The following is a 14,504-nucleotide window of genomic DNA, read 5'->3' as shown; positions in this document are numbered from 1 at the left end:
CATACCCATCTGAAGTGCCATGCAGATACTCCCCCGAGGGGACTGATTTATCCCCTTCAAACAGACCTCGAGGTGGCTTCATAAGCAGTGTTGTCATCATGCAACCCTTAGTGTTGCTTGACATAAGAACAGGACAATCTTTGGGGTAATACAAAATAAGTAACTTTCTGTCTTGTGCCATAACATCGTTAGATTAGAGGTTTGTACTGCTGTTTGGGACTTTCCCACTGCTTGGAGCTGGGCTTTCTTTGTGGCCAGACCAACAGTCTGAACCCCAGAAATGGATGGAATAAAATGCCCTTTGTTTGTGACATAAGGACCTGCGTGCTAGAGTACTACAACCTGCACGGGCAACGTATGGGCCGAGAGGACAACTTTGGCCTTCTCTATCCTGTCAATCATGGGCTATGGGTGTTGTGGGCTATCATATCTTCCAGACAGTCTTAGAAGTGCTGAGTCACATTAGACTGAATTTGCCGCTCTTTGAGTCTGAGAGCCCCTCTGGTCAACATGCCCCCCCCCCCCCCCCCGCATAGGCTGTCGTCACAGTACACTGTCCGCTCTCATTTACACATCATAGGTTACACATTACATATAACACATCAGCTATGAAGAAATGACCTCCAGGTGGATAGTTCTCAGCTACGGTGCTGTGATGTGAGATTTGATAGATTTTCATAGTCACTCTTCCTCCTGCCATTGTGTACCACTCTCCAGTATCAAAGAGAACCAGTTGTTAGTACTTTCTGTTGAAGCATTTAGACCAAGCCGACTTGCTGAGATATTCCCATTTTACCATTTAGGAAAGGCTTGTCTGTATTGTCTGGGCTCTCTGACCTAGTGTATGAAGGTTCAAAGCCATTGAGCCAGCATTCCTGCCCATGTGGAATAACTATCAGGTTTCAAAGATACACTCCATTGAACCCCTTCATAATAGCTTTCTGTTTTCATGACCTGGGTGGCGGGGAAGTGTTGGTGTAATGGTGAGTTAACTACAAATATCCAGGGATGAAAAATCTAAGTTAACAGATGTATTGGAAAAACACTGTGAAATGTTAATAGCTGAACCTGCTTTTGTCCTTGAAGAGTTCACTAGCTGCAATGGCTTCCAGGCTTCCAAGGGGGCCATTTTGCCTAAACCAACCACATGTGGGATTAAGAGTGGAAGTCAGAATCAGAGGTACACTATGATTAATCCACTGCAGAATGCTCTGAGCCTGTAAATATCATGCCTCCTCACAACTGAGCCCCCCCTCCACCCACCTCCCCAAGTCAATATTTCCCATCTCTCCACACACTAATGAAGTGTACTGGTTTACTGCTGTTTTAAAGGATGTCATGGGACGGAGTCCAGCAGTTCAGCCAATAATCCCGGTCTTTTACAAGATAGGTTTCCAGGGAGGCGGGACACAGACGACAGAATTGATTCCTGGCTAGGTGTTATTGGTTGGTTATGTGATATAATAGAAGGGTGTACAAAAACACCATTAAATAGAATTGAATTTCCCCTCAATAGATCTTAATGCAGCGTCCTGCGGGCTGCTGCATATGCAGGTATTTGCTCTTAGCATGAGCTACACCACCTGATTTCACTCATTAATTCCCCTTCTTGGTTCAGATAATAAGCTAATTAGTGAAATCAGATGGTGTGGCGCACGGTCAGAGCAAATACCTGCAGACACTGCAGCCCTCAGGATGAGGAGTTGAGTAGCGCTGTCTTAATGTGTAATATGTGAACGACTCTTGACAGAGTTCGAAGCAATAGTAATCTCTGTACTGGAAATGTATTTGATTTATATTTACCTTTGGGTTTACCTTTTGATTTATATTTACCTGGTTTAAGGTCTATTATAAAGATGGCACTTTCTAGGGCATCGTGTCCCCATCACTATTACATTGGATTTCTGAAGAATGCCCCATACCTGTCCATCAGTAACTCTTCCAACAACAACATGGCTCCAAGATTTCCCATCCAAGTATTCACCAAGTCTACACCTACTTAGCTTCAAAACTACTTTCACTAAAGGGCGGACTATGATACGATTGGTGACAGGACTAAGTGAAAAACAAATAAAAGCAAATATGAATGTTTCGATAGTATTGTGTAGTATTGTTTTGCACCATCAAATTCAATTTCAAAGAATATACAGTAACACAGGATACTCAGTAAATCTTAACACATTGTAACAGCATGGTGCTGCCAGTTTTAAAGAATGGCCCAGCCTGCTCTCAAGCACTTTTTTTCAATATTGAAATATGACATGGTGGCTGGTGTTGGTGATGCAGTGATGTTATTCAAAGCATTACCTAATGAAAACTATCTGTGGAAAAATAGATGATTAATGATCATGTCCACCGGTACAGTCAGTGAGCAATTTATTAGGTAGACCTACATCAGCTTGTTAATGCAAATATTTAATCAGCCAAAAATGTGGCAGCAACGAAATGCGTAAAAGCATGCAGACATGGTCAAGAAGTTCATCAGAATGGTTTGAGTATCTCAAAATTTGCTAATCTACTGGGATTTTCACACACAACAGTCTATAGAGTTTGCAGAGAATGGTTCGAAAACATCCAGAAAGCAGCAGAAATGCAAAAATGCCTTGTTAATGAGAGAGGTCAGTGGAGAAGGTCCAGACTGGTCAAAGCTGACAGGAAGGTGACAGTAACACAAATAACCAGACATTACAACAGTAGTATGGAGAAGAGCATCTCAGAACACACAAAAACTTTATGTGGATAGACGACAGTAACAGAAGACCAATAAGTCTAAAAAATAAGTCTAATAAATATCCAATAAAGTGCTCACTGAGTGTATATTAGACCAACATCCAGACTGGGAGAATGCCAATATACCCCACAAGAGCTCTTCAAAAGGCCTTTTTTTTTGCAATTCTCTTTCCTGGAATTAAATCTGTATCTGAATATTTTTCCATTAAATACCGTTGTGTGTTTTAACCTTTATGAACATGTAATACATTCACTGTTTTCTGGAACCTTATAAAATGACCAGATGTTCGATGCAAGTATTGGTCATTATGTGCAGAAATGATTTCTTATATTTCACTTTCTGTGGATACTCTCCACTGTATCAATCCATTGGCAACTTATTACCAAATACGCAATACTTAATAACCTCCCAGAGAAGATCCTAGTGTAATTACTTTCCCTGTCAGTCAGAAAGAAGGATATATTGGCATGTATGTACATACAGTATATGCACTGGCAGGCTCCAAAGGCAGTGTAGAGTATATTTTTTCACCACAGAAAATGAAACAAATGAACAAATTCCTATCAAACAAGCAGTGTTCCTGTCCCAGCATTTCCTAATGCATGACGTCAAGGAGGCGTACATAAAAGGAGAAGTAAATGAGCTGATGAATCCATTCAAGATTTTTTCCAAAAGTGGTTGTCATCATTTTAAGGCATCTGCCTATCAGAGTTAGAGTGTGAGGAAGAGATTCGGGTAGTCAGTGGAAGTGCAAGTTTAGAGTTTCTTTTGTTTTTGTCTTTTCTTTTTTAACGCCACATTCGTTTACACAAATGTGCGGCCATCCATGTGGTAATTGCAGTCCATCTGTTTCAATGATGATCCCGTCTGGAGAAACAAGCTCTGGCTGCTCCTGCCTCACTCCACAGGTAGACCACAGGCAGCTAGCATCTGTTTGGTGGTGGTGATGTCATTCACTGGCAGGCCATAGGTCATGGCCTTGACTGTGGACGATAGGTCTTGCTCCCCATGAGTGTCTTTTTTTTGTTTTGTTCCGATGCCCATAAATGGATAGTTATTACCCAAATGGATTTCAATCTTCTATCGTTGTTTTCTATTTATAAACGTACGCTCAGTGAGCACTTAATTAGGTATTTATTTGACTTGTTTTTTGACTTATTGGACTTCTGCTGCTGTAAACCTATCCACTTAGAGGTCTGACACGTTGTGTGTCCAGAGATGCTCTACTCTTGTAATGTGTGGTTATTTGTGTTACTGATACCTTCCTGTCAGCTTTGACCAGTCTGGCCCTTCTCCTCTGACCTCTCTCATTAACAAGATGTTTCTGCCAGAACTGCTGCTCACCGGATGTTTTTTGTTTTTCGCACCATTTGCTGCAAACTCTAGAGACTGTTGTGTGTGAATATCCCAGGAGATCATCCGTTTCTGACATACTCAAACCATCCTGTCTGGTATGAACAATAATTCCATGGTCAAAGTCACTTTGATCACATTTCTTCCCAATTCTGTTATTTGGTCTGAAAAACAGCTGAACCTCTTGACCATGTCTGCATGCTTGTATGCATTGAATTATTGCCACATTATTGGCTGGTTAAATATTTCCATTAATAAGCTGGTGTACAGGTCTACCCAATAAAGTGCTTAGTGAGTGTATACTGTATTATACAGCATGAGTGCTATTGAAAAGAAATTGAATTAAATATTTTCACCTGATTCAAATGTTTCCCATTATGAAGTTATTGCAACATAGTCAAATGTTCCCCTCTTTTGGTTGATCATATACTAACACATGCTATTTCTGATAGATAATATTTTATTGTCTGCTGAGATGCTTTTTTTTTTAGATAATCACTCCAAAATACCTCCAAGCACTTTCTGTAACTAAGAGCATTAATTAAAGCCTGACAAGCATCTTCTCCACATTAAACAAATTGGGATCTTATGGAAAACAACTTTTAGTCACTATAAATTACACTATATTTTTCATATTTGGCAAATTATATTCTGTTTGAGGAAGGCACATTTTGTTTACTTTGAATATAAGCCTAGTGAAACATAACATAATAATATGTCCCAGTATTATATACTGCAATATATTTCACATTTACCAACCTATTCAAGCAAAGTTTTCTTTTTATTATTGCATATTGAATAATGAATTTAATATGCTATGAAATTAATGGTTCTATAAATGATCATTAATAATAATAATAATAATACATTTTATTTAAAGCGCCTTTCACGTCACCCAAGGACACTGTACAGTAGTGGCAAGTGGCAGTCATAAAACAACATATAGGGACAGACACTGTACACTTATTAAAAGACACTATACAAAAATGTAGACAATAAAATAAAGTATATAAAACAACAAACAACAATAGGATGGTACATGGCAAGAGTGAGATGGAGGGGTCAGTTAGGAGTAGGGAGGAAAAGCAAGAGTGAAAAGGTGAGTTTTGAGCTTGGATTTGAAGGTGGACAGTGAGGTGATATTCCGCAGTGCAAGTGGAAGGGAGTTCCAGAGTTTGGGACCAGCTACACTAAACGCCTTGTCACCCATAGAACAGAGATGTGCAGTGGGGGTGAGCAGGAGGTGGGTATTGGTGGAGCGTAGGGTGCGGGTTGGTTGGTATGGGGTCAGGAGGTTAGAAAGATAAGAGGGTGCAAGATTATGTTGGGCTTTATAGCTTTATTGCTGTCGCCATGCATGAAGCTCAGAGTTACCCAAACTTGGGAATGGTTCAGATGGGTTTAGAGATACATGCGACAAACATGACGTTTTATATAAACACATTCAATTGACATTCACACCTGTCCGATTTAAAATTGAGCATGCATTGCACTATTTACATTATCCAGTGGTGAGCAACTTTGAATAGAAATTGTATACGCTCACTAATTTGCCTGATGGCTCGGTAAGTTTTGAAACAGAATGAAGTCATTGACTTAGATTGAGTGATGTTTTATGGCATGCAGTGCTCAAAGCTGGAGCGTAGCTTATTCTTGTTTTATATAATTACAGCCATGGAGATAAAACAGTGTGTGTGTTGCAGAGCATTCATAATAACTGGCAGACCAGCATATGGAGAGTAATTGGAGTGTCAGCATGTGACTTTTTAGCAGGAAGGCATGATGGCGCCATTATGAAACACCCTCTCTTCAGCTGGCTGAGAGACACACTTTCTCCCAGGGGAACACCTGTTTATGAAAAAACTCATACACCTTCAGCTATGCTAACAATGTGTGTCACTAACCAAAATAATGTCAGACAACACAGTCAGATTGGACAGGGCACATTCACTATGGCTACGACTATAAATATTGTTTCATAACTTGAAAAAGTATTCATTGGTTTTGAAATGATTTGGTATGACATCTATTATATGCGTGTATGCCAAAAATAGTGCACAACGCTAGCATCCCTGTCCAGCCTCCCCTCTGATTCTGATTTAGGATTAATAGGAACAATATTTGTGATCACATGTATGCCACCACTGTGATGCTCTCTTAATAAATTAAGGTGGATTTTTAAAGAGGCTACAGAAGCTGGTCTCTGCACAAGGAGAACTATGCATATGAATCCTCCATCTAAAAGGGTCATAAACCAACAGGACTTTGAGTGACAGAAGCAGATTCTTTAGCTGAGGACTGGTATGTGGATGTGCATTCTGATGTAAGTTTTTTATTTAATTTTTTTACTCAATATACAACTAGCGAAAGCATGTTGAGCGGGTTAAAACTGGCCAACCAACTATACAAGTACGTCTGATCTTTTTTTGGCAATGACATCTTTTTTAAATCCTAGCTGAATGAGAAATCAGGAGATTTTCCTCAAGGCCTTCATATTTCATTCCATCAGATTGACCTTTCCAGAGGTCAAGTGCACCACCCAGCATTTTAGGACTTTGACCATATTTGAATTGGAACATCGCAATGAGTGTGATGCTCTTACTCCAACATGCTTCTGCAGATTGGCCAAAGTCCTCTTTGCAAAATTCAGTGCCTCATTTTCTGAATGCCCTTGCAAGCAGCTTGCAATGCACCATTAAGTCCTATCAGTGCTACCATGAATATAGTGGCATATACTGTAAATTAACAAAGTTTTATCAACAATGTAATGGCATATACAGTGGTGTGAAAAAGTGTTTGCCCCCTTCCTGATTTCTTATTTTTTTGCATGTTTGTCACACTAAAATGTTTCAGAACAAACAAATTTAAATATTAGTCAAAGACAACACAAGTAAACACAAAATGCAGTTTTTAAATGAAGGTTTTTATTATTAAGGGAGACCTACATGGCCCTGTGTTAAAAAAGTGATTTCTCCCTAAACCTAAGAACTGGTTGGGCCACCTTTGCAGCAACAACTGCAATCAAGCGTTTGCGATAACTTGCAATGAGTCTCTTACAGCGCTGTGGTGGAATTTTGGCCCACTCATCTTTGCAGAATTGTTGTAATTCAGCCACATTGGAGGGTTTTCGAGCATGAACCGCCTTTTTAAGGTCATGCCACAGCATCTCAATAGGATTCAGGTCAGGACTTTGACTACGCCACTCCAAAGTCTTCATTTTGTTTTTCTTCAGCCAAGGTGGACTTGCTGGTGTGTTTTGGATCATTGTCCTGCTGCAGAGCCCAAGTTTGTTTCAGCTTAAGGTCACGAACAGATGGCCGGACATTCTCCTTCAGGATTTTTTGGTAGACAGTAGAATTCATGGTTCCATTTATCACAGCAAGTCTTCCAGGTCCTGAAGCAGCAAAACAGCCCCAGACCATCACACTACCACCACCATATTTTACTGTTGGTATGATGTTCTTTTTCTGAAATGCGGTGTTACTTTTACGCCAGATGTAATGGGACACACACCTTCCAAAAAGTTCAACTTTTGTCTCGTCAGACCACAGAGTATTTTCCCAAAAGTCTTGGGGATCATCAAAATGTTTTCTGGCAATATTGAGACGAGCCTTAATGTTCTTTTTGCTCAGCAGTGGTTTTCGTCTTGGAACTCTGCCATGCAGGCCATTTTTGCCCAGTCTCTTTCTTACGGTGGAGTCATGAACACTGACCTTAACTGAGGCAAGCGAGGCCTGTAATTCTTTGGATGTTGTTGTGGGGTCTTTTATGACCTCTTGGTCACTGCGCTCTTGGGGTAATTTTGGTCGGCTGGCCACTCCTGGGAAGGTTCACCACTGTTCCATGTTTTCGCCATTTGTGGATAATGGCTCTCACTGTGGTTCGCTGGAGTCCCAAAGCTTTAGAAATGGCTTTATAACCATTTCCAGATTACTTTCTTTCTCATTTGTTCCTGAATTTCTTTAGATCTCGGCATGATGTCTAGCTTTTGAGGATCATTTGGTCTACTTCATTTTGTCAGGCAGGTCCTATTTAAGTAATTTCTTGATTGAGAACAGACGTGGCAGTAATCAGTTATGTTTTAACAGGGGGGGCAATCACTTTTTCACACAGGGCCATGTAGGTTTGGATTTTTTTTTCTCCCTTAATAATAAAAACCTTCATTTAAAAACTGCATTTTGTGTTTACTTGTGTTGTCTTTGACTAATATTTAAATTAGTTTGATGATCTGAAACATTTAAGTGTGACAAACATGCAAAGAAATAAGAAATCAGGAAGGGGGCAAACACTTTTTCACACCACTGTAGTTTAGCAGGAATATTCCCATGCTTAATGCAATTATACAATCATATCAGAACAGTTAAAAAGGAGAGGGTAAGTTTTTAATGTTGAATGTTTCACAACCCCTAACTGTTTTGATTTGCATAGGTGTAAACCCGGTTCACAAATAATATTATTCAGTGTTCCTTTTTATTCAAATGAAAACAAACATCTGTTCAGCCTCAGATCTTGATTGGTTTGGAAAATAATAACAACGCAGTAATTATTGCTGCCTGCTTATTACCCTGGGTAATCACTGGGTTCTTGGCATTTGAATCTGTAACTCAACAAATCTTCCCATTATTATTCAACCCAGAGACCTGATCCTACCCAGGCTTGTCTTTGACATTCCAATTCTGTTCTGCCAGTGCTGTTGAGTGCTACACTTTCAGTGTATACATTTATTCAATGTTAAACTGAGGACTTAAAACTTTTTTTTAAAGTCACACACTCTTAATTTCAATATAGTTATTTATCTGCCATTGGAATGAAGAGTGTGCAACCTTTCTTTTTAAGTCTTGGTTTCAAGAAGGCCTGCACCTTGCTAAACCAGGTGTGCATTTTCCTTCTTTGCTTTTAAACTGAGGACTTAATCCAGCCCCAAGACTCATCACTTTGCAGGTATGACAAGGGTGTGCCATAAATTTGTGCTGACACTCACCACTTGTTAGATTTTTATGTCTGCAGTTTATACTTTGTACAACTGCAGCACGGTTTACTAATCTGACTGAACAAGGTGGCCCCATTTACCTGAAGTGTGTAATGGAATGATAATGAATGGGTGATTAAGCTTGTAATATACTGTATGTACTTTAACCGATTTGGGCACCTGAACAGAAATGAAACCATGTTGTCTCTGTGGGCACCTCTCCTTCGTCGTATTGTAAGTGATGAGCCCTCTTTCATTTACTGACACAAGTGGGACAGTTGACTGCTGTGTTTGCAGATAACTGCTTGTCAAGCTGAAACAGATAATGTTTGAAAGATGTTTTACAAGGCTAAGTCTGACTGGTGTAAACAAACATGGCAGTTGATCATTCTGTAGAGAAAACTAAACCGCCAGCATTCTGTGCAATATGTAATACGTAATACGTAATTCTGTGCAATACGTTTTTTGAGTTTTCATACTAAAATTAAGTGGGGTTCTGCGTAGAAGAAGGGGACAAAGATTGATATAGGAGAGGCATGGGGTACTGTACATGCAGCCAGTGGTTCTAGATCACACAGGTTAATTTAAGTCTTTGGGCTTCATTAGCCAAGTTCAATGAACCGAATGAGAGGCAATGAGAACACAAACAAGCAAACCTAAGTGTATAATTATCCCCAGGCTAATTATTTTGTATTGATAAATCCTGCTAATTCCAATTTGGTTAAAACAATTTGTGGGTTTTCAATCTTACTTAGTAAAAGCTGAAATTAGGTTTGCACGCACTGTGGAGAAATGCCTCACAAAAACCTCAAAAGGGCTTTTCATTTTAATTGAATCTTTAATTAACACCAACATCATAGTCATAAAATACATTTCCAAAAACGTCATATAGTTATGTGTTTTAATCGCAATTAAGTACCTGTTCTTGTTCATTCAGATGCAATATAAAATATACACTTAATGTCTAGGTCTAATTGTATTTAATGTCCATTCCATGCTTTCTTGATTCTATTGACCTTAACAAGGACCAGTCGATGCAGAACAAACCCAGGGGTAGAACAAAGGGCCACTAATAGAGAATGTTTTCCTGGGCATGAGGCCCAGGGAGCCCCTAGATGTGTGCAAAGAGCTTTATACTATTTTCCACCCACACCCTGACTATGAAATAGTAGGAAAAAACAAACAAACACAAGCAACTGTGGAACACAACCGGCCAGCTGAACCTTTCTTCTTTTTGACCATTATTCACGTTAAAATGCCCATATTTATAATTGCTAATTGTGGCTCTTGAGTAGGGATGCGTACCGAGAGCCGGTATTTTTTCGTACCGGTTCCTAATTGGTTGGTACCAGAGCACCGCTAAAGATTCTGGACAAACGATACTGTTTTCGGTATTTTTTAAGAGTCTGCCTAATCTGCCGTCGCGTAATTATGATACTGCCGCCGTCGACAGGTTATGACGCAGCGCCCCGTTGTTTTCTCTAGTAGTCAATATGTCGGCCGTTAAAGCTAAGCGTTCCAAGGTATGGGCTCACTTCACCAAACTCAATGGCTCAATGCAATATATGCAAGAAAGTAGTTGCATCAAAGGGTAACACCAGCAACATCATGAAACACTTGCAGTCTACCCATAGCATAAAGCTGAAGGAGTGTGGCGTGGTTGACTGCCTAAACAACGCGTCTAAAGTTAGCAACCCGGCAGACGCTAACAACACCATGCCCTCTTCCTTGCAGGCAGACTCCGACAGTGCTTCTTCATCAGGTCACGGTGAGTGTATGAATCATTAAAGGGGAAGTGAAATACTAGATTAAGCTGGCATAATTTACTAGATTGATTCCCAATATATACATCCTTAAAGGTTTAAACTGCCAGTAAAGCTGGATAAAAAATAATAAGTAATTAAATTACCCTTTTTTAAAACATGCGCAGCGCCATTTTATCCGAGTGTATAGCGTGACGTCACTGGAATGGTTGGTATGGAATTCGACATTGCGTCTCATTCACTTTAGTTAAAAAGATTAGCTGATAATCACTATCTCGATTGAAAAATAAGGAACCTCCAACCTAAAGCGATGCAAGGGGGACACTTTTGTATTGCCCTGGCCGCACACATCGGTGAACTTAATCTAGTATTTCACTTCCACTGTTTGTAGTCATTAACTCAGGAGGATGCATTATCAATTTTAGCACCGCTGATATATGTTACGTTAAACCTGTAGGCAGTATCAACGACGCAGCAGCCACTAGTGCCACCACCGCTAGTTTGCCGATGCAGACAACCCCATTCACAATCGCCAAGCGACGTCAGCTGAAAAAAACGAGGAATGCCACTGGGCCGTTACCAAGTTTAGGATCTACAGCCCTTCGGTACAGTCCAATCCAAGTGGTTTGAGTAGGCAGAAGTATAAGATAGCTTAGCCTATATAGCCAGCTGTTAGCTGTCCTACTAACCAAATAACAATTTTTGTATTGCTTTTTCCGTGATGATTGTCAGGGAGATGACCAGAACCCTCAACCCAGGTTACACCCCACCTTCCAGGCAGGATTTTGTTTCTCTATTACGTTTACTCTTGCAAAAACAATAGTTAAATTATGTGAAACTATTGTTTGCTTTATTTGTGAATAGGATGATGATCTGATAGCGTTCTTGGAAGAGGCCACCACCATGGACCCTAGGTTCAAGGAAAAGATCAACAAGGAAGAAGTCTTTGACCGGCTGATGGAGGTAGCAGTGAGAGAAGTAAGTGATCATCTGGATCATCTGGATCTGGATCTTCCTCATCTGGATCTCTCCATTTCCCTCGGGGATACCACACTCACGCCATCACCCAGTGCAAGAAACCTTGGCGTGGTGATGGACAGCAGACTGTCCCTTTCCGATAACATTGCGGCGGTGACCCGGTCTTGCAGGTTCTTCCTATACAACATACGGAGAATCCGCCCCTTTCTCTCCCCCTACTCGACCCAGCTCCTGGTCCAAGCGATGGTTCTGTCCCGCCTGGACTACTGCAAATCCCCTCCGCTCGTCTGGTCTTCAACCTTCCCAAATACTCACACGTCACCCCCCTGCTTACTTCCCTCCACTGGCTGCCTGTCATGGCTCGCATCAAATTCAAAACATTGGTGCTAGCCTTCCAAGCAGTTAAGGGGTCTTCCCCAGCTTATCTACAAACAATCATCAGACCGTACACCCCTGCCAGACCTCTTCGTTCAGCCTCCACAGGCCGCTTGGCACCTCCCCCTCTCCGAACCTCCACCTCACGCTCACGACTACCGTCTGTTCTGGCTCCACGGTGGTGGAACGAACTCCCCGTTGAGGTCAGAACTGAAGAATTTCTCCCCACCTTCAAGCGCAAGCTGAAGACACACCTCTTCAAGCAGCACCTCTCCCCATCCCTCCCTACCTCCCTGTGAACCTTAATTGTTGTCTCTGTGACTTGCTTTGTGTATCGGTATTTTTAGTTAGCTAGGTAAGCAGTGTTTGGATAGTGAACTTTGGTCACTTTTGCTCTGTTGTTTGTTCTTTGTTCAAAAAAAAATAAAAAATAAAAATTGGCCCTCGTCCTTATCTTTGTTGTACAGGTAGCAGTTGAAATTGTACTTCCCTCTAGGGTCTTTCAGCGAACTTATCCCTGGTTATGGGTATGCACTTTGTTGTACATTGCTCTGGATAAGAGCGTCTGCCAAATGCCAATAATGTAATGTGATGTAATGTAATCAAAAATTAACTTTGAGAATATGTGCAATGTACGTAACATAACACATTTATTAAGACAATCTAATCTCCCTCAGCTGTCAGAGGATGAGGATGTGACGATGTCAATGACTGAAGCATGAGTTCCAGGGAGATGGAGAAGAGGATGATGTTTTGTTATGGTTTGGGTTGTTGGTTTTGGTGTTGGTTGCGTGTGTTTTCTGTTTCCTTTTTCTGTTTCCCCCCTGGCAGTGTAGGTGTGTGGCAGTGGGCGTGGCTGGACTGTTGGTACTTCTACGAGGCACACATGGCAGCAATCATCCAATTACCCCGCTCCATAAAAGCCTGGCTTCACCCCACTCCGGGGCCGAATTATTTCCGACGACAAGTCAGTATTACGGCTGCTTGTTTCCGGTGGTTTGTCTCTCGCGTTTTCCTTTTGTTTCAAAGATACCAGTACATTTTTACTTACCCATGTTTCTCCGTTTTCTCCCGTGCACAGTTAGCCCGTGTGCCTCGCCTCCTGTTTGAACCCTCTGGACTCTGACGCTGGTTCCCTCGTTGTGGCTATCCCGGTTCGTGGTGTCGACAGTCCGGTCCGCCCGCTGCCTCCCCTACTCGCCAGCGCTTTTTGTTATTGTTTTCTTCTTGAATAAATTTTAGTTTGTATCCTCTCATTCGTTGTCACTGTCTCTGCTTTGGGTTCCAAAAAACATTTTACGAAACCCAAACGTAACAAGTTTGACATGTTTGTGAACCTATGCTGTGTTGCAGCAAAAAGCAATAAACTTAACTAAAAATATATGGTCTTGTTCTATATTTCAGCATCCAAAACCAGTATCTGCACTGGGAGAACTCTTCGCAGAGGAAGATAGACAACTGCAAAGGCAGCTCATTCGACTGCAGCAGAGTGCACCAATAACAATTCGAGAGAGACTGAAAAAAGAGGTGGCAGTTTACAGAGATCTTCCCCCTATCCCCACTGAACAAGACCCTGTCCACTGGTGGTGGGGTAAGAAAGACACACTTCCCTTACTCTCACAGCTGTCCTTCACGTACCCCTGCGTCCAGGCCTCTTCAACGCCATCGGAATGAGTGTTCTCAACCACTGGAGACACACTCTGTCCAGAGCGATCTCGGCTGCTGCCAGAGAAAGTAAATATGTTGCTTTTTCTTAACAAAAACTGTTAGGGCTAAATGCGTCAGGAGAAGCTCCCTCCCCTACACTGTTCTGTTTACATGTATGTGTCTGTTGGGTTGAACATGTAGGCAAGGGCTTTGGTCATCTCCCTAGGTTTTTTTATTTTATTTAATCTATTCTGAGAAGCATTTGTAATTTTAAGTTAAGCTTCTGTTCTGCTGAAGCATTATCACATATGTTGACAGTTACCTTTAAGGCTGTATGGAGCTGCCTGCTCGTTTTTTTGACATACCTCGCACTGCACATGTTGACTTGCTAAGGGCTTAAAAGGCAGGTGATGTAAGTTGTTTAATGATGTTGCTGGTGTTACCCCCCTTGTGGTATTAAAAAACGATTGAATCTTTTACCATCTTGTAACGTCTTTATTTTATACACTAAATTACACGCCATGGTATCGATAAGAGTATCGATAAATACCGGCACCGATAAGGAGTATCGGTATTGGTATCGGTATCAATAAAATCCTAATGGTCTTTGGGTGCCTGGGGCTGGGAAATAACCTGGAAGTAATCTGAGGAACCCAGTGTTAGACCCATCCTAACCCCAGGTACAACA

This window comes from Conger conger, chromosome 1 (genome assembly GCF_963514075.1).
Source record: "Conger conger chromosome 1, fConCon1.1, whole genome shotgun sequence".
Taxonomy (NCBI): domain Eukaryota; kingdom Metazoa; phylum Chordata; class Actinopteri; order Anguilliformes; family Congridae; genus Conger; species Conger conger.
The sequence above is the reverse complement of the archived record's forward strand: the minus strand, read 5'-3'. Positions refer to the sequence as shown.